Source organism: Vombatus ursinus, unplaced genomic scaffold, assembly GCF_900497805.2.
Source record: "Vombatus ursinus unplaced genomic scaffold, bare-nosed wombat genome assembly UNPS02001287.1, whole genome shotgun sequence".
In the NCBI taxonomy this organism is placed as follows: domain Eukaryota; kingdom Metazoa; phylum Chordata; class Mammalia; order Diprotodontia; family Vombatidae; genus Vombatus; species Vombatus ursinus.
Genome location: NW_020941065.1, coordinates 14,471,225 through 14,491,614, shown reverse-complemented (window position 1 = coordinate 14,491,614; position 20,390 = coordinate 14,471,225).

The window sequence follows — 20,390 nt, the reverse complement described above, 5'->3', positions numbered from 1 at the left end:
ACCAGAGTTCTGGTCGGTCCCTGCTCACAGAGACTCCCAGACCCACTGTCCCCAGTGATTCGTGACATGCGCCGAAGCACGGGAGGCACAGAACATGGGGCTTACCAAATAGGACGAAACTGAATAGGGATAAATGGAAATTATCGTTCATTCGGAAAATCAGCTTCTTAAGCATGGGGTAAGAGAGGCATGGACTCAGAGTCATTTCCCTGAAAAAAGATCTGGGTTTTTTTAGTGGACTTTAGCCTCGAGATAAGTCAACAGTATTCTATGGCAGGGCAGCTGGGTGGCAGTCTGGAAGACTCATCTCCCTGAGTTCAAATCCAACCTCAGATACTTATTGCTCTGTGGCCCTGGGCAAGTCATGTAACCCTATTCACCTCAGTTTACTCACCTATAAAATGAGCTGGAGAAGGAAATGGCAAACCACTCCAGTATCTTTGCCAAAAAGTCCCAAAATGGGGTCTCAGAGAGTTGGGCATGACTTAACAACAACTTTCCTGACTTCAGGTTCAGTGCCTTACACACCATGTCACCAGCTGCCTGATATTTCAGAATCAGTTGGGAAAAAATGGAGGTGTTTTTCCTGGAAAAGAAAAATGTTTATGAGGGAAGTTGGTGGTGGAATTGATATCCAGGTCAACAAGTGTTAGAGCTGGGAAGAGCCTTAGAACAGTGAATGTTAGAACTGAGAGGGCCTTGGAACAGAGGACGTCAGGGCTAGGAGGGGCCTTAGAACAGGGAATGTCAAAGCTGGGAGGGGCCTCAGAACAGGGAATGTCAGAACTGGGAGGGGCCTCAGAACAGGGAATGTCAGAGCTGGGAGGGGCCTCAGAACAGGGGATGTCAGGACTGGAAGGGCTTAGAACACACAATGTGAAAGCTCTGAAAGATCTTAGTGCACAAAGCCTAGGAAATAAGTTCCTTGAGGTGTGAGAATCTTTATATCTCTCTCTGTATCTGCCATGCCTAGGACCACACATGACAAATAGTCAGAATTTAATAGATACTTGTGAAATTGATTGTGAAAGTTGTAATGGACTTTAAAGAGGATCATTTTACAGATGGGGAAAATGAGGCTCAGAGAACGAACGTTACTCCTCCAAGGTCATCCAAGAAGAGAGAGCAAAACTCAGACTCGGATGGAGGCCTTTTCTGACTCCAAGTTCCATATTCTTTCCGTAATCCCCCAGTTCCTATAACCAAGTAGCCTCTGCTCAGATAAGTGTGGCTGTGGCCAGTGATATGTTCTGGGAGGGGAAGAATTAGGCCCGAGGCCTCCTCAACAGCCACAGCAAGCATTCAGTGATTGGATCTGTCCAGCCCAAGTCCGAGGACTCCTCCGTTAGCAGATTCTTCTGGGAGTTCCTTCTGGTGGTTGAGATTGTGGAGGGTGGGTCATGGAAGCCCCGTTGAGATTTCCACTGGAAACAATTCCTGCCCTCCAGGAGCTTACATTCTAACCAGGAAGGCAAGGAGTACATAGACGAAAGTCAAAATACACTTTTGGTGGCACCTAATGCTCCAAACTTGCACGTTCTTCGGTTTTCTTCTCAGCTGGAGCATAAAGGGGATCAGAGGCCTCCCCACTACAATAGTTGTTGTTTTAATCATTTTTCAGTGGTGTCTGACTCTTTGTGACCCCATCTGCGGTTTTCTTGGCAGAGATACTGGAGTGGTTTGCCATTTCCTTCTCCAGTTCATTTTACAGATGAGGAAGCTGAAGCAAACAGGGTTAAGGGACTTGCCTAAGATCACACCATTAGTAAATGGATGAAGTTAGATTTGAACTCAGATCTTCCAGGCTCCAGCACTTTGTTTACCTAGCTGCTCATTACAATAGGCCTTAAAGGAACTCACCTGAAAAGTTTTCTTTGAGGAGGATGGTACTCAAATTACTGGGCCTACCCTCCTACTTTTCCCAAAGAAATCAAATGGGGTTGGGGAAAAGGACAGGCTCTATGGCTGCAGGTTTTCAACGTTTTTGCTGATGTCTAACTGCTTCTGCCCCTCTTTCTGACTCCTCTGACCCTCTCCTCCCTAGGACTCAATGTCTCCTTTTATCTGTTACCTTCATCTTCTCCCCATAACTTATGGGAGAAATAAATCTTGATTCTAAAATTACCTCTAGCTGTGACTCCCCCGTCGTAAGGCTCCTCCCAGCCCTGATATCCCCTGTTCTAAGACCCTTCTCAGCCCTGATATCCCCTGTTCTAAGACCCTTCTCAGCCCTGATATCCCCTACTCTAAGGCCCCTTCTCATCTCTGACATTCTCTGTTCTGAGGTTTTTCTAGTTCTAAACTTACATGTTCTGTGTTTGTTTTCCGCTCCAACATTCTTTGTACAATAATTCTTTGATTTCGACATCACAGCACCTGGATGGTGGAAGATTTACTTCTCTCAAATCTGCCGTTCTGCCAGAAAAAAAAAAGGAATTTTGAATGTTCATGTGGCAGGAGGAAAATTAAACCACCACCCAACACAGCAAGTGCTCATCACCTTCCCACTGCTCCCCAAGGTCCAAGGCACTCCACTTTGATGCCTCTCTTGGGTCCACATTTCCTGCACTGCCCTGTGCTCTGGCCCTTCTTCAAACTTCCAGTCAGACTGAACGATTATTGTGAAAAGGGAGTGGAATTCAGAGTCAAGAGAGGTCTGGCTTTAAATTTCATCTATTATTCCTCTTAGCTACACGACCTTGGTCAAGTCCTTTCCTTTCTCTGGGCCTCAGTCTTTAAAATGAAACGAAAGCTCCTCATACCAGTGACATCCTTCCAGGCCAATGAGGGCAGCATCATCAGTCTCATTGAGTTGTGAGGATCCAAAGAAATAATACATGTAAACTACTTTGTAAACTTTAATGAGGTATATAAATGTCAGGTAAAGAAATAAATGACCTGACCTGTGCCTATTTCCCTCCAGGCCCTACTCCTTTGAGCTGGCTAGTCTGAAGAATCACCACATAATAAATGTACAACCCTTGGCTCTGAACTGAATCTCTGGGCTTAACAGAACTGGGCTTAATCTGGCGGTATCCCAGGTGACATAATGTAATTTTAACAGGGAACTTTGGAGTAGTCTGTGCTCACTGCATGAAGGAAAGGGGATTCTCTAGGTGGCCCTCAAACTGAATCCTTCATACTTTAGATCACGTGTGGGGAACCTGCATCCTTGAGGCCACACGGCCACACATTCCCCACTCCTGCTTTAGGTTCTGTTCTAGAACTGTGCCAGACAAGAACACTGACTCTGAATTATGAGATTCTAGGTTCAACACCTGCTGCTGATATGTATTACCTACGTGACCTTGGGGAAATTGCTTTTCTAGGTCTCAGTTTACTCCTCTTAAAATGATAGTTGGGGGGCAGCTAGGTGGCACAGTAGATAGAACTCTGGCTTTGGAGTCAGGAGAACCTGAGTTCAAATCCAGCTTAAGACACTTGACACTTACTAGCTGTGTGACCTTGGGCAAGTCACTTAACCCTGATTGCCTCACCAAAAAGCAAAGAAAGAAAGAAAGAGAGAGAGAGAGAGAAAGAAAGAAAGAAAATTATAGTTGGATTAGCTGGCTTCCAATGTCCTTCCCAATTCTATGTCTATGATCTAATTATGCTGAAGCCCCTACTTGCAAAAGGAAGGACTGGGGAGGGGGGCAGTCGATGGTGCAGTGGATAAAGCACTGGCCCTGGAATCAGGAGGACCTGAATTCAAATCGGGCCTCAGACGCTTACTAGCTGTGGGACCCTGGGCAAATTGCCTAACCCTGATTGCCTAAAAAACAAAAACGAAAAAAAAACAACAAAAGAAAAAGAAAAAGAAAAGAAAAGAAAAGCAGGACTGGATTCTGACCTGTAAATTGGAGGCAAAAGTAGTGTGGTATAAAGGAAAATGTACACGATTTGGAGTCAGCAGATAAGAATTCAAGTCTCAGCTCCATCTTTCGTCAGCCTTGTGAAGCCCAACAGATTGGCAAAGGTAACAAGACATGTAAATAGGCAATGCTGAAGTGAAGCAGGAAGGCAGTTCACTAATATGTTGCTGTTGGAGTTATTAATTGGTCTAATCATTCTGAAAAAATAACGATGAGAGTTACTAAACTCCTTATATCCTTTGGCCCCAAGTCCAACCACTGTCATAAACACTGGGGAGATAAAGAAACATCCTAATACAATGGACAGAACATAGCGTAGTCAATTCTGCTATGTTTTGAAAACTCGAATTTGTTCCAATTCCACTAATACATTAAGGAACAAATTGAGCAGAACATGAATTTTGAATTTGCTTATGCACGATTTTGTCCATGAGAAACACGCAGCATGCAGAAAACTGTACCTCTTCACAATAATGCACGGGTAGTAACCCTCCCGATACCCGCTTCCACAAGTAAACTTTGGGTCTTTCTTAAGGTCAGGTACCATGCATATTGTATATCTTCTGGTGAAGTAGGAGTCATGGTGGAAGGAAGGCTGGTCCAAACCCACAAACTCCACCTTTACCTCCAACTCCTCGGGGGAGCCTTGTGTATCAGATAGAGGATGTCCAGCAGCATTGACTCTGCAAGCCTGGAATCTGCAGGCCAAGCAGTATCCCAAGGCCACAGCATATGGCACCATTTATTATAGTATTTGTGTATTTCTTAACCATTTAACATGTATAAAACTGTGCTACCATTTTATTGGATAGGATGTGGTACAGTGGATAGAGTGCTCAACCTGGAGTCAGGAAGATGAGTTCAAATCCAGTCTCAGACACTTCTTAGCTGGGTGACCTTGGGCAAGTTACTTCACCCCATTTGACTCAATTTCGTCATCTATCAAATGAACTGGAGAAGGAAATGGCAAACCGCTTGGTACCTCTGCCAAGAAAACCCAAATGGGGTTTTGAGGAGTCTGAAACAACTGAATAACAACAAAGATTAAACTAAAATAACTAGAGACATAATGCTGTGATTACAGAGGAAGAGGGGAAAAATAACCCTAATTTGGAAAAGACTAAAATGAAGTCAAACACTGCAATTATGACTAATCTTGGCCGTCTAAATGAGATGAAGGAATGCGTTGCTCTCGTTTCCTTGGAGAAGTATGGGGAAGCTATGGGTGCAGAATGCTTCAAAGACCAGTCCTCAAATATGGCTACTGGTTTGGCCTGCCTTTTTTTCTCTGTCAGGTGGATAAGAGCAGTGAGCAGAAACTGGGATATGCAGACTGAGACTAACAAGGGATTATCCAGAAATGACTATGATATAAGAATTCAAAGGTATCCACAACACTTAATAAAAAAAAAGTGATGTAAATAAATCACATGACCTCTCTGAACCTCAGTTTCCTCATCTATAAAATGGATAAACATACCACACATTAAGGATTTCATCAGTGTTGTCACTCCTTTTTATCAATGTGGATGTATATTTTACTTTTATTTTATATTTATTTATTAATATATTATTTATATTTTACTCTCTATATTTACATGCTTTATATTTTAATAGATGTAATCTGAGTTGCTGAAGATAATAGATGTGGTACCATATGACCAACCTGTTTATAAACATCCCTGATTTTCCTTCAGAGTCATTCTATCTGCTTCTGGATCTGTACTTGAAAGATTTTACCCTACATAAGAAAGAATAATCACAACCTTGGTGGGTCTGTCTGGATGAAGAAACCATTTTCATTCTAGAGATGAGACGGATTAGGGGGGGATATGACTGGTAGCTTCCAATATCTGAAGGAAGGTCATGTGAAAGAGGAACATATCCTCCATGGCCCCAGAGGGCAGAACCAAGGGTAAGTCACAAAGAGGTAAATTAAGGCTAAATTTATATTGAGCCTTAGGCTAAAGGATGTTGTAACAAGTAGCTATCCAACAAAGGAATAGAATGTCTGGTGAGATAAGGGGTTCTCCTTCATTGGAGATATTTAAGCAGTCAGTCAGTCATCAGTGAGCATTTATTCAGTACCTACTATGTTCTAAGTACTGTGCTAAGTGCCAGAGATGCAAAGAAAGTAAAAAAAAAATTAAAAAAAGCAGGAACTGCCCTGTTCTCAAGGATCTCACAATCTAATGGGGGAGATAAAAAACAAAAGGGAACTGAAAAGCTGGTGGGGGGTGGTATGCAGCAATGATGGGGATCGGGGGAAATGATGGAGTCCAAAAGGGCTCAATCTGGTAGGAAATGAAGAGATAGGTGGCCTGTGTACCCTCCTTACACGGAAATTCTTGGAGGAGCTCTCTGCCTTCCACTCCCCACTCTGTAATCTGAGGGAGGGAAGGGTACCAGGACAGGGGGTACTGACAAAGTATGAGTTCCAGGGCTGATGTGATTACCATGGCAGTGACCCTGTTACAGGAGAGAAGAGGATGTATATGAAAGATATTAGGAAGGTAAAATCACCAGCCCTTAGCAACAGATTGGATCTGGGGAGAGAGAGAGATTTAAGAATGGCTTCTAGGTTGTGAGTCATATAAAACCATGACGTACAAGAAAGATCAATGTATTTAGAGTAAGGACCTCCATTATTTGGAGGAGCCTAGGCTGGCCTTCATTCCCCTCCTGGCTCTGTTCTTGGCTCCAAGACATCTTAACTATGTTGTCTTATCCTAGAACTTCCCTTAATGGCTAGAGCCTCCTGACCTGGAAACCTCCAACCACTCCTGCAGCCTTCTTGACAAGGAACATTCCTCTCTAAAGCCCACACCCTCTTAACATCTATGAGGCCTCCCAGAGCCACCCACACTTTAGAGAGAAGCCTAGGTCAGCCCTTGCTTCTGTCTTCCAGACTTTAAAATCACGGCCCAAGCCAGACACTTTCCTCTGTGCCCCTTGATTTTCAGTTCTCTTTTGTATATTGTCTTCTGCCATTAGAATGTAAGCTCTTTGAGGGCATAGTTACCTTTCTTTTTGCTTCTATTCTTATCTCCAGTATTTGCAAAATTTCTTGAGTATAGTAAGTGATAAGTCCTTCCTTCCTTCTTTCCTTCTTTTCTCCCTCCTTCCTTCCTTCCTTCCTCCTTTCTTCTTTCCTTCCTTCCTTCCTTCCTTCTGTGTTTAAATTTTGGTTATATTATTTGCTACTCATATATCCTTAAACAAGTTGCATCACATGCCTCTCCCCTACTGAGAAAGATGTTGGACCCAAAATGAAGAATAAGACATACATTTTCACATGTGACCAATGAATTTGTTTTGCTTGAATATGCATTTGTTACAAGGGCTTTGTTTTTCTTTTTCTTTTCTCCTTTTCAAAGATATTTGGGAAGGAGAAAGGGGATCACAATAAGAGTAGGAATAGGAATAGGGACAGAGAGAAAGAGAGAGAGAGAGAGAGAGAGAGAGAGAGAGAGAGAGAGAGAGAGAGAGAGGAGAGAAAGAGAAAGAGAGAGGAGAGAGAGAGAAAAAGAGAGAGAGAGAGAGAGAAAGAAGGAGAGTGAGAGAAAGAGAGAGGAGAGAGAGAGGAGAGAGAGAGAAAAAGAGAGAGAGAGTGAGAGAGAAAGGGAGAGAGAGGAAAGCAAAAAGAAGGAAGAAAGGAAGGAAGGAAGGAAGGAAGAAAGGAAGGAAGGAAGTTGGAAGGAAGAGAGGAAGGAAGGAAGGAAGGAGGGAGGAAGGAAGGAAGGAAGGAAAGAAGGAGATTCAAAGAACCATTTTTTAAATACACAGAAGAGAACAAAAGAGTCTTTAGCAGGTCAATAAGCATTTGTCAAAGACCTACTATGTGCCAAGTCTTATGCTAAGTAGTAGGGATTCAGAGTAACAGAAGACATAATCTAATGGGGGAAGACAATATGCAAACAAATAAGTACAAACAAGCTATGAACAGGATAAATAAGACATAGCTAACAGAGAAAAGAGACCAGAAAGAAGAAATAGTAGAGCTTTGAAAGCTACACACCGAATTTATTTAAAAGAAAAGCAATATGTACGTACTTGAGATGCTCATATTCCTTCTTTTCTGTTTTACTCCGTATTTGGAAATATCCATTTTATTTGGTGTTTGTTAAGTTAATAATTAATTATTTTAAGTGAAAGGACTTATCACTTATCAATAAGGTTAATAATTAAAAAAGAAAAGAAAATGGAGTGATGATACCAAGTGAAAAGAATTTTCCTCAATTTATAATACATACAACAATCTTTATTTTAGTCTGTACAAATGAAGATGATCAGGCCCAATGGGCAGCAGAATGGTGATCATACAATACAAGGATTGTAGGAAGGAAATTGTGGTGTTTACAGGGAGAAGTAATGACTATCTTCAGGCACCTGAAGAATTGTCTTGTAGAAGAAGGTTTGGCCCTAATCAACAGAACATGAAACAATGGATGGAAATAGTAATAAAAAAAAAATTTAGGCTCAATCTGTAAGAGGAAAAATTGTTAACAATGAGAGTTCTTCACAGGTAGATCGAGCAACCTCAGGAGGGGAATGAGTTTCCCTTCAATTGAGATCTTTAAATTTGTACTGGGTGAACAATTTAGGAGGAAGGGGGCAATTTATGTTTAGCTAATTCTTTTTCAGTTATAGGTTGGACTGTAATGCCTCCAAGTTCCTTTTCAACTTTGAGATTCTGTGTTCTCTAAATCCCCTCCCAGCCCTAATATCCCCTGTTCTAAGGCCCCTCCCAGCTCTGACATACCCTGTTCTAAGGCCCCTCCCAGCTCTGACATCTCCTGTTCTAAGGCCCCTCCCAGCCCTGACATCCCCTGTTCTAAGGCCCCTCCCAGCCCTGACATCCCCTGTTCTAAGGCCCCTCCCAGCTCTGACATCCCCTGTTCTAAGGCCCCTCCCAGCTCTGACATCCCCTGTTCTAAGGCCCCTCCCAGCTCTGACATCCCCTGTCCTGAGGCCCCTCTCAGCTCTGACATTCCCTGTCCTGAGGCCCCTCCCAGCTCTGACATTCCCTGTTCTGAGGCCCCTCCCAGCTCTGACATGCCCTGTTCTTAGATCCCTCCTAGCTCTGCCTCATCTGTGAGTCTCTGACTCCAAGACCAGCTCTGATCTCAGCATAAGTCATTTCCTGTTGTATGAGAAAAGTTGAGTTATTGGGACATGTGACATTTATTTAGTTACATCTCTCCTGTGGGAGGTTTCCGGGGCCATTAAGGCGGTGTATTTGCATGGCTAGCTTACATGCCTTTCCTTGTTATTGCTGTCTCTATTCCGTATACCTCACACTCAATTTCAATTCAAAGTTTGGCAGCCGAGGTGTCAGGGCTAAAAAATGGAATGGCCTCCCTGCGAAATGAAATAATTTTGTTGTTGAGTTCCGAGCGATTTTGTAATTTCATGCTTGTGTATGATAATTTTATGCTGTCCTGCTCCACGTAACTCAGTTCTGGCAGATCCTGACAGGTGATAAATACAATCTTTTCCGCCCGGCATGCGACAGGCCGCTATGAGGGGGGGAAAAGAGGCAATTTCACATCTGAGGCCTTAGCACAACTGGAGCCAACCGCTGGCCCATTCTTTCATAATTTCACGGCTGGATTCAGGCAGGCGCCACCTCGGTTGTGGCTGAAGGACCCACGGGTCAAGGGAACTGTCCGGGAAAAAATAGAATGTTGCTGGCGGGGAGCCAAGGGAAGGCCAAGCGTGGAAGGAGAAAGCGATGACTTTGCCTTGCCCCTTCCCTGGTTGCCACACAACTGTGACGTTTGATTTAAGGGGACTTTTCCCTCTAATGCTGTTCAAAAGAATGGTAACCTTTCCCGAGGAATTATTTTTACAAATCTGCTAAACATTGGGACGGCGGGCACTTTCCAATAAGAGAATTAGAGTCCTAAGCATTTATCACTGGGCAGCGGATTTTAAGAATGGTTACTTGGGAGAGTTTCTGTAACCAATGTTTCCTCTCCTGAGAGCCGATGAGTTAAAAGACTATTAAAGGAAATGCTGGGGTCTGGAGAAAAAGGAGATGGCTGCCAATAAGAAGGGAGTGCATGTGAACTTGGGAAAGCAAAATCAGAGGGTGTCAAAATGCATTTTTAGCTAACGTAATAGTCTTAGATCTACAAGAGACATTAGACACCATTGATAATAACAACTAACATTTGTATAAAGCTTACTATGTGCCAGGCCCCGTGCTAAGTGCTTTACAATTATCATCTCATCTGATCTCGACAACCCTGGGAGGTGGGTACTATTATTGCCTCCATTTTACAGATGAGGAAACTGAGGCAGACAGAGGTGAAATGACTTGCCCAGGCTCACACAGCTAATAAGTGTGAACTTTCTAGTTCAAAGTCTTCTGGTCTTTGTGACTTCAGGCCCAATGTTCTACCCACAATGCTTCTAGCTGACCCAACTAATTCAATTTCCCCATTTTACAGAGAAAGAATCTGAGAGAGGCGTAGTAGTTTAATCACTTTCAGTTAGATCCGACTGTGACCCCATCTGGGGTTTGCTTGAAAAGCTACTGGAGTGTTTTGCCATTTACCTCTCTAGATCATTTTACAGATGAGGAACTGAGGCAAATGGGGTTAAGAGACTTACCAGGGTCACACAGCTAGGGAGTGTCTGAAGCCAGATTTTAACTTAGGTCTTCCTGACTCCAAGCCTAGTATTCTATCTGCTATGCCACCTAGCTGCCTAATGAGAGCTGCATACATAGTGTTTAGGAGTAAGATAGGGACAGTCACACTATTCTCTACTCCAGACAGTCCACAACTGGAGAATTGTGTCCAATCCTAGCATCATCTTTAAGGAAAGTTCTTCCAGAGGACAGCTACCAGAGTGAATCAGAATATATCTATCCCAACCCCCCTCATTTTTCAGAGGAAGAAATCAGAAAAAAATAACATTCATTCACTTGTTCAAGGTCATATAGGTTGTGCCAGAGGCAAGTTCTGAAAGTAGGTTGATGGTGTTATAGATACTGGGTTCAGATACTGCTACATCAAGGCATGTAATAGTTGAGTGACCCTGAGCAAGTCATTTAAGTCTATTTCCTCATCTGTAAAATAAAGGGGTTAGCTTCTAAGGTCCTTTACAGCCTTAAATCTATGATCCTATAAACTCAGGTCCTCTGATTCCAGAGGGTGAAAAAACTAGGAGTATTAGGCACGGGGGAGAGACACCTTGGGGATGGGGGCATAAGATGCAACACCATAGAACCAGAGTTAGCAGGAATCTCTGAAGTCCATGACAACTGTGTTCAGGTATTTGAAAAAAGCTGTCACAGGGAAAAGATGTTAGACTTGTTTCCCTTGGCCCCAGAAGGTAGAGTCAGGAACCATGGGAGGAAGAAATTAACAATGACATTAGGAGAACCTTCCTAAGAACTAGAGCTGCCTTTGGGATAGCGGTTTCTTCCTCCTGGTATTTCGTCATGCCAAAGCCCGATGACCACTTGGGGGGATATTCAAGAGGTCATCAAATTCAACCTCCTCATTTTTGTAGAAAAGGGGGCAGGTAGGTGGCACAATGGATAGAGCACCGGCCCTGGATTCAGAAGGACCTGAGTTCAAATCCGGCCTCAGACACATGACCCTGGGCAAATCACTTAACCCCATTGCCTAGCCAAAGAAAAAAAACAGGAAAAGGAAAAGGGGAAAAGAAGATCAGAGATGGTAAATAACAGTTAGCAGTGATAGAATTTAAACCCTAAGTGGAAAACCAATACCTAGACCACTACCAGCCCTCAGGGTCTTGCTGCCTCAGTGCAGGGGGAAGGCATTCCTTATTTTTGAAGGAGATCGTTTTCTTGAACCCAGAAATCCAGACCATGAGGGAAGCATGGGAGACTGTGTGAGTTTAGCCTCATATAGTCAGGAGGGATGGAAATGGTATTGGTTTAACCATTAATTTCATTTCTAAAAGTTTATGTTGTGTCAAGTCAAATTGTGTGTGTTACACTGATGCCTCAAAACCATTTGTGGTTGGAAATAAAAAGGACAGAATTTTCAGTCCTTGTCAAATTTTGGCAAGGTAATCCTTCTCGTTTTTAATTTAATTTTTAACTTAATTTTGTTCAATTTGCAACAATATTTCTTCTGCTGCTCACCTCCCCTACCCTTCATTAAAGAAAGAAAACATGGGAGGGTCCTTAGAGACTGTCTAGTTCAACTCCTTCATTTTTGCAGAGGAGAGAAACTAAGACCAAGAGAGGGGAAGTAACCTTCCCCCAAAATGCAAAGGTAAGAAGCAGGAGAGCTAGGAACAGCACTGGGATTCCCTGACTCCATATCACAATGGCATTGGGACACTCATTCCTTCGACCCTCACAACATCCCTGTGAGGCGAGCAGAACTGGGATTGGTGTGCCCATTTAATAGGTGAGGAAACTGAGGCCTCAAAAGGCCCTTTGCCTCAGAGGATGTCTTTGTTGTTGTTCAGTCCTTTTCAGTCATGCCTCACTCTTCATGACCCCATCTGGGGTTTTCTTAGCAGAGAGCCTGGAGTGCTTTGTCTGCACCACTTAGTCGCCGTGGTATGTATAGTTTCCTTCAATATTCAGACTGAACAGCATCTTCTCAAAGAAGACTTCCTCTTCACACACATCTCCAAGTTTCTGGAACCCACCACTTCCCCACACTCTGTTCTCAGACACTTACTAGCTGGGTGACCCTGAGAAAGTCACTTAAGCCAGTTTGCCTCAGTTTCCTCATCTGTAAAAAATAAACTGGAGAAGGAAATGACAAACTGCTCCAGTATCTCTGCCAAGAAAACTCCAAATGGGGTCATGAAGAGTCGGGCATGACTGAATAACAAGATAAGGTCAGCATCCTCGAGAGGCTTATCTCCAACACTCACCTCCCATGTTGGTCTAACCCAGGCCTAATCAGCCTAGTGTTAGAGTATCATAGATTTGACTTGGAAGAGATCTGAGAGGCCATCTAGCTCAACCCCTTCCTCAGTAGGAATATTTCGTAAGTGCCTTTAAAAGTCATTTAGCCTTGGCTTGAAGACTTCTAGTTAAGAGAGCCCCTTACTCTCGATGTGCCCTATTCTACTTCCTGGGGGGTTTAATATTTAGAATTGTTTGGATTTTTCCTCATGTGAAGCTAAATCCTGCTCCTAGGATCACAAAGCATAAGTCAGTTCCCTGTTTTATAAAGGGAGACTCTCAACTACGTGAAGGCAGAGTTCATGTCTCACCTAAACTGTCTCTTAAAAAGACTCACTTTTTTCTCCAACAGATCCCTAAGCTATTACAGCTATAGAGTATAGAATTAACACACTCATGAGAGGTCAGAGTGTCTGATCCCTTCACTTTATACCTGCAGCTTAGTGGTGCAGTGAATAGATTGCTGCATTTGGAATCAGGAAGATCTGAGTTTGAATCCTGCCTCAGATTCTCACTAGTTCTGTTACCCTGGGCTAATCACAGAATATTTCTCAGCCTCAGTTTCCTCATCTGTAAAATGGGGATAATAATAGCACCTGCTCCCATAGTTGTTGTGAGGATCGAATGAGATAAATATTTGTAAAATGCTTAGCACAGTGCCTGGCACAAAGTAAGTGCTATGTAAGTGTTTGTTATTATAATTGTCATTGGTATCATCATCATCATCATCATCATCATCACCATTGTTATCATTATTATACCTACCTCCCAGGGTTGTTATCAAATGAGATAATACGTATAATATAATAATAATGATATGTATAAAGTACTTTGCAAATCTTCAACCACTATTTAGATCTAGCTAGAAATGCTAAGGGACTTTCTCCAATTTATGAAGGTAGTAGAGATGGTACTCTGACCTTCTCTTTCTCCACTCCATTAGGTTTATAAGCTCCTTGAGAGCAGGGAATGCACTTTGCCTTTCTTTGTATCACCAGTGTTTAGCATAGTGCTGGCACATAGTAGGTGCTTAATTAACATTTATTGCCTGACTGACCAAGTTCTTTCTACTGCACCTGGATTTTTTTAGTTGCCTTAATATCAATGCACACCTTTATTTGGGTGCCACATTTTGTATGTGCCTAAAACATACACTCGGACCTGCATGCAGTTCTCCAGGTATGGTCTGGTTAGGGTAGAGTACAGCAGGTCTATCATGGTGGAATGAGCACAGGAATCAAAGGATCTGGGTTCAAATACAGTCTCTGCCTCTTGCTATCTCAATTACCTTGAGCAAGTCACATTTTAAATCATCTGGACTTCATTGTCCATTTCGAAAATGAAAGGGTTAGATTAGGTAGATGATCTCCAAGGTCCCTTCCAGTCCTGAATCTCTAATCCTATCTATGGCTTCTCTCTTTCCAAGCACTCAGATTTTAATCATAAAGTCTACCATCCAATTCGCCTTTGAATCACAGTGACCTTGTGGTCCTCTAAGAATCCCAGATCCTTTTCATATGAACTCTTACGTAAGCCAACCCTACTCCCCCAATAGCATGCCAGGACAGGTGATTTTAAGGATGCCACATGTAAAACTTTATATTTATACTTATTAAATTTCATCTTATTAGCTCTGACCTATCAATGGAGTCTAGTATGACCTTGTTGGACTTTAAATGCATTGGCCAAAATATAAGCTATCCCTTGCAGCTACAATAGTCTAAAAATATATTAAGTTAGCCCTCAACGCCTTCATCTAAGTCATTTGTTGTTCATTAGTAAGAAAAATATCAGATAGGACCAGAGTTCTAGATCTTAATGGGGAAGACTGATCCTAAAATAAAATCCCCTAATCTCAGTCAGGTCATAATCATCTGGGACTTTCATTGATTTGTTAGATGCTCATCTGGGGCCTATATGTGTGAATTGCATGTTCTAGGCATGTGGCACATACACATTCCTGGAACTAAGGTGAGTCTCAAAGGCTAAAGACAGAAATTGCTGAAGGTGGGTATATGAGGAACAGGAATGGAGCAGGAGGGAGAGATTGGGGAAAGACCTGCTACTCCATCATGGAGAATCATTTGTTTATTTTTTTTAAATAGATGATTGTTTCTCTGGTTCCCCATAGAAAGACTGCGAGGATCTCCCCCGGCCCCAGAAACAGAGAAGGACCCTTGCTCTGCTCTGAGCACCAGGATCATCTGTTCAATCTGGGTTGAGTTGGAACAGGCTTCTTTTCTGGGAGAGGAGAAGATACAAATCATCCCTGTGCCACTGTCAGGAAGCACAATCACCAGGGTTTCCCGTTGGAAAGCCTCCTTCTTGGAAATCTGCTTCAGATGGCTTAGCTCAGGATGTTGGCTAACTGATTGGATTGGATCTTTTTATTTTTTGGTTTTTTTTTTTTGAGATGTCAAATAAATAATGCTAGGGCAAGAGACAGAACTGAAGGGCAAAGAGAGGCCTGGGCACAGAGAAGCCTATTTTTGGGCTGTGAGGAGAGGGCAGTCTAACAGGGAGGACGCAGAGGGGGTCTGCTGTAAAAGCAAGGGGAGGTACCCTGACCCAGGCAATTAGGACTCTTATTTTTAACAGGTGTTTAAGCATGACTTCCCAAAGTGGGAAGTGGAAACTCATAGAATGGCAGAGATAGGAGGCCCCTTAGAACATGGAATGTTAGAGCTAGGAGGAATCTTGGCAGGGAAGTGAGAGAAAAGAGGAATGGAATAAACATTTATTTAGCACCTACTATGTTCTAGGCACTGTGTTAAGGGCTTTCAAATATTATCTCATTTGATCCTCACAATCCTGTGAGTTGGGTGCTGTTATTATTTCCATGTTACATTTGAACACACTGAGGCAAAGAGAGATGAAATGATTTGCCCAGGATCACACAGCTACAAAGTGTCTAAGGAAGGATTTGAACTCAGATCTTCCCGAATTTCAGATCTAGCACTCTATCCACTGTGCCACCCGTCACTTTAAAACAGTGAACATCAGAGCGGAGAAAGGCTCAGTGAGATCTCAGAATATAGAGCTAGAAGATAATCTGGTATGCAAAATTTTGAGCTGGGAGAGAAGCCAGATGCCATCTTGCCCATGACTTATTTCACAGATGTGAGGAAACTGAGGCACGGAGAATTTCAGTTCCTCAAATATTTGACTACTTCTCATCTCCATGCGTCTACCCTGGTTGTCTGACATGCCTGCCATGCATTCCCTTCTCCCCATAACCACATAGAATACCTTTCATTCTTTAAGACACCAGCATCATCTTCTGCATGAAGCCTTTCCTGATCCCTCCAAATGGAAGTGCCTTCCTCTCCACCTTCTCATCCAAGATACTTGGTGTTTATACACTTTATATTTAATGCTACATGTTCATTTTCTATTTCTTCTCTATATATTCAAACATGTACTTGTAGTCTACTATATTTGAATGTATATTTATTATAAATACTTAATATTTCATTCTTCATAGTCGTGCTCCCAGTACCTACCAGAATGCCTGGCACATAGTAGGCACTTCAATAATTATTTTCCAATTGACTAAACTTATCCAAAGTCATTGAGATATTAATTTGTAGACACGAGATTTAAATACAGGTCCTAATTTCAGATGGACGGCTAGGTGGCGCAATTGATAGCGTGCTGGGCCTGGAGTCAGGAAGACTCATCTTCATGAGTTCAAATCCTGCCTACTAGCTGTGTGACCCTGGGCAAGTCACTTAACCCAGTTTGCCTCAGTTTCCTCATCTGTAAAATGAATCGGAGGAGGAAATGGCAAACCACTCCAGTATCTTTGCCAAGGAAACCCCCAAATGGGGTCATGAAGAGTCAGAGACAACTCTAACAACTGAACAACAACAACAAAAGTCATGCATCTGCATGACATCAATTTGCAGAGATGAGATTTGAACACAGGTTCTAACATCAGATTTCATATTCTTTCTGTTGTACCACACTGCTAGTAGTGTGCTGGTAAATGTGTAACCCTCACCCTTAACCCCTCCCACTCCCCTAATGTACAGATGATGCACTTTTGAGTTTAATCTCCAATTATTAACATTTTCTCCATCACTTTCCTAAGTCTAGATATTAGATGAAACAATAAATCAAGCTCTGATTGATAGCTTATCAATTTCCAAGGTCTAAATACTCACACTGAAAAATTAAAAATAGGATCTCTGTATGGGGTTCAAACTGTTTCCAAACACTATAGTACCTTTTATTATAGCAATTCAAAGTTTGCAGGAACATTAAAAGATACAACATGAAATATTAGCACTAAGATAGGCCTTAAAATAGTGAACATAAATAAGAAGATCTGGAAGGTGCCTGGGAATGGAAAACATGAGATAATCTGAGCATGTTTACTAACACTAATTCAGATCTGACAGAAAATGAGTCTTTGGGTCACAGCACTTTGAAGCCCTTTGAAGTGCAGGAGGGTATCAAGTGGATGGGGACTCATCTAGTTGAATAGGATTTAGTCAGTCCTGGGAGTTTGGCCAAGATTATTACCAAGGGATAGATGATGATTTCTGCTGCTCTTGAGATGAATTCTGTTGCCCTAAGCATCAAAGCATGGTGCCCTTGTATAATTCTGCATAGGAAATTAGTCCCTTTTGGTCTCCAGATTCTATCCATGACTAGATTATATTGGCTGACTCTTATATCTCTACACCTTTGCCTGAGCTATTGCTGCCTGGTTTGGAGGTTGGTTCTCCCCTTCAAATGCCTTGGATTCTGATGGAGCACTTGGGCAATGAATCACAAAGTAGTCACTTATCCTGACTTACTGTTCTGGGAGCTCATTTACTCTCTATGCAATGATCGTGGTTAGTAGGGTCCCGGAGAGGAGAGGTGAAAAGAATCAGATAGTACTTCCTGAAGGAGCCTGAGAATTTGATTTTGTGAAGAGAGAAGGGAAAGGAATACATATCTATTAAGTGTCTACTAAATGCCACGCAGTTTGCTAAGCACCTTATCAATATTAATTCATTGATCCTTACCAAGAGAGTGAGGAAAAGAGTAACTGTCTATTCTCTCCCAGGACAGGAATATTGGTGACCCTTGCTGCCCAATGTAAGAATGTTTCTTGACTTACAAGGGGAGAAAAAGGCAGTGCACATTTGTGATGGGGAGTGGTACTAGCCTGGGTGTTAGGAAGACTGATCTGGAGTCTGCTCTAGGCCATTGACTAGCTATGTGACACTGGAGAAAGTCACTTATTTTCTCTGAACCCTTGCCCCATCTTCAAAGTGAGGAGAGGAGTTTGGAGGAGACAAGCTTCTCTCTAGCTCTAAGCCTATGATCTTACACGAAAAAAGGTGACCTTGTTGAAAAAGAACTGGAAGTCAAGAATTCTGAGTTCTAATCTCAGTTTAGCCCTCTATTACATAGGATTAATCCTTTCCCCTCTCTTGTTGTTTTCTCTCCTCCAAAATATTGTTACCCTGGTACACTGGAAAAGAGGGATAAACCTGGGGTCAGATAGCCTGCTTCTGAATCTTGCTACCTGAGTGACCTTGAGCAAATCACTTAGCCTCCTGCCCTCCTCATAAAAAATGAGAGTGTCTAACTAAATGGCCTGAGTTATTTGTCACTCATTAAGTAATATGGACTTGGAGTCAGGAATACCTGAGTTCAAATCCAACCTCAGATACTTACTAGCTGTGTGACCCTGGACAAGTCCTTTAATCTCTGTTTGTCTCAGTTTCTTCATCTGTAAAATGGAAAAAAAAATAGTCCTACCTCAGAGGGTTGTTGTGAGGATCAGATGAGATAATATTTGTAAAGTACATAGCACAGTGCCTGGAACAGAAGAGACACTATGTAAATGTAAGCTTTTATCATCATCATCATCAACATCAACATTATATATAAAGTGCTTTGCAAACCTTAAAGCCTATGCAAATCCACTATTAGCATTTCTATAGGGCTTTTAAGGTTTACAAAGTGTTTTTTTACATGTGTGAATTTTGTTGACATAATAATAACTAGCATTTCTGTAATACTTTAAGATTTACTAGCACTTTACAAATAACATCTTATCTGATCCTTACAATAACCCTGTGAAGTAGGTGCTTTTTTATATCTCCATTTTACAGACAAGAAAACTAAGGCAGAAAGCTTCACAAGTTGGATTTGAACTCAGTCTTCTTGGCTCCAGGCACAGCTCTCTGTCCACTGCACCATGTAGCACAACAACCCTGTGAGATTAGTGCCATTGTTATCTTCAGTTTGTAGCTGAGATTACCAGAGGTGAAGTGATATGTCCAAAGTCACACAGATAATGAGTCTAAAGCAGAATTCGCACTCAGGTCTGTCCTATCCTCTCTGTCACATAGTTGTCCCTAGAAGTAGCAAAGGAATCAACCAATAAACATTTATTAAGCACCTACTAAGGTGCCAGACTCTGTACTAAGCCCTGGAGATACAAAGAGGCAAGAGACAGTCCCTGCCCTCAAGGAGCTTACAATCTAACAATGCAAACAATCCATATACAGGATAAATAGGAAATGATCCACACAGGGAAGGCACTACACCAGAGAGGGGATGGGGAAGGCTTCCTGTAGAAGGTGGGATTTTAGTTGGGACTTGAAGGAAGCCAAGAAAGCCAGGAAGCAGAAAAGAGGCGGAAGAACACTACAGATATGAAGGACAGCCAGAGAAAATGCCCAGAGCTGAGAGATGAATGGTCTTTATTTGTGGAACAGCCAGAGAAAATGCCCAGAGCTGAGAGATGAATGGTCTTTATTTGTGGAACAGCCAGGAGGCCGGTGTCACTGGATGGAAAGGCACATGAGCTGGAGTCAGCTGTAAGAGACTGGACAAGGAGGAGGGGGCCAGGTTAGTAAGGGCTTTGAATGCCAAGCAACATTTTGTGTTTGATCCTAGAGGTGATGGGGAGATACTAGCGTTCATTGAGGGGTGGATGGGGTGACTTGTTTGGACCTGGACTTTAGAAAAATCACTTCAATGGCCGAGTGGAGGATGGATTGGAGCGGAGAGAGCCTTGAGGCAGGCAGACCACTTCCCCTAGCAGACTTACAAAAATCCAAGCGTGAGGTGATGAGGGCCTGCGCCAGAGTGGAGGCAGAGTCAGAGGAGGGAAAGTGGGGCATTTTGGAGAGATGCTGCAAAGGTAAAATCAACCAGAGATGCTGAAGAGGTGAAATTGATGGGAGATGCTGCAAAGGTGAAATGGACAAGCTTTGGCAACAGCTTGGATTTGGGGGTGGGGGGAGATAGTGAGGAGTCCAGGATGACTCAGGTTGAGGACTTGAAGGGTTGAGAGGATGGTATCACCCTCTATACTAATAGGGAAGGGAAGAGGGCACGGAGGATTTAGAGAGAAAGATAATGAGTTCCACATAGGATATGTTGAGTTTGAGATGTCTACTGGACATCCAGTTTGAGATGTCTGAAAGGCAGTTAAAGATGGAGGCTGGAGATCAGCAGAGAATTTGGGGTAAGATGAGCAGATTTGAGAATCCTCAGCACTGAGATGGTAATTAAATCCATAGGAGCTGCTGACATCACTAAGCAAAGTCTCTCTCTCTCTCTCTCTCTCTCTCTCTCTCTCTCTCTCTCTCTCT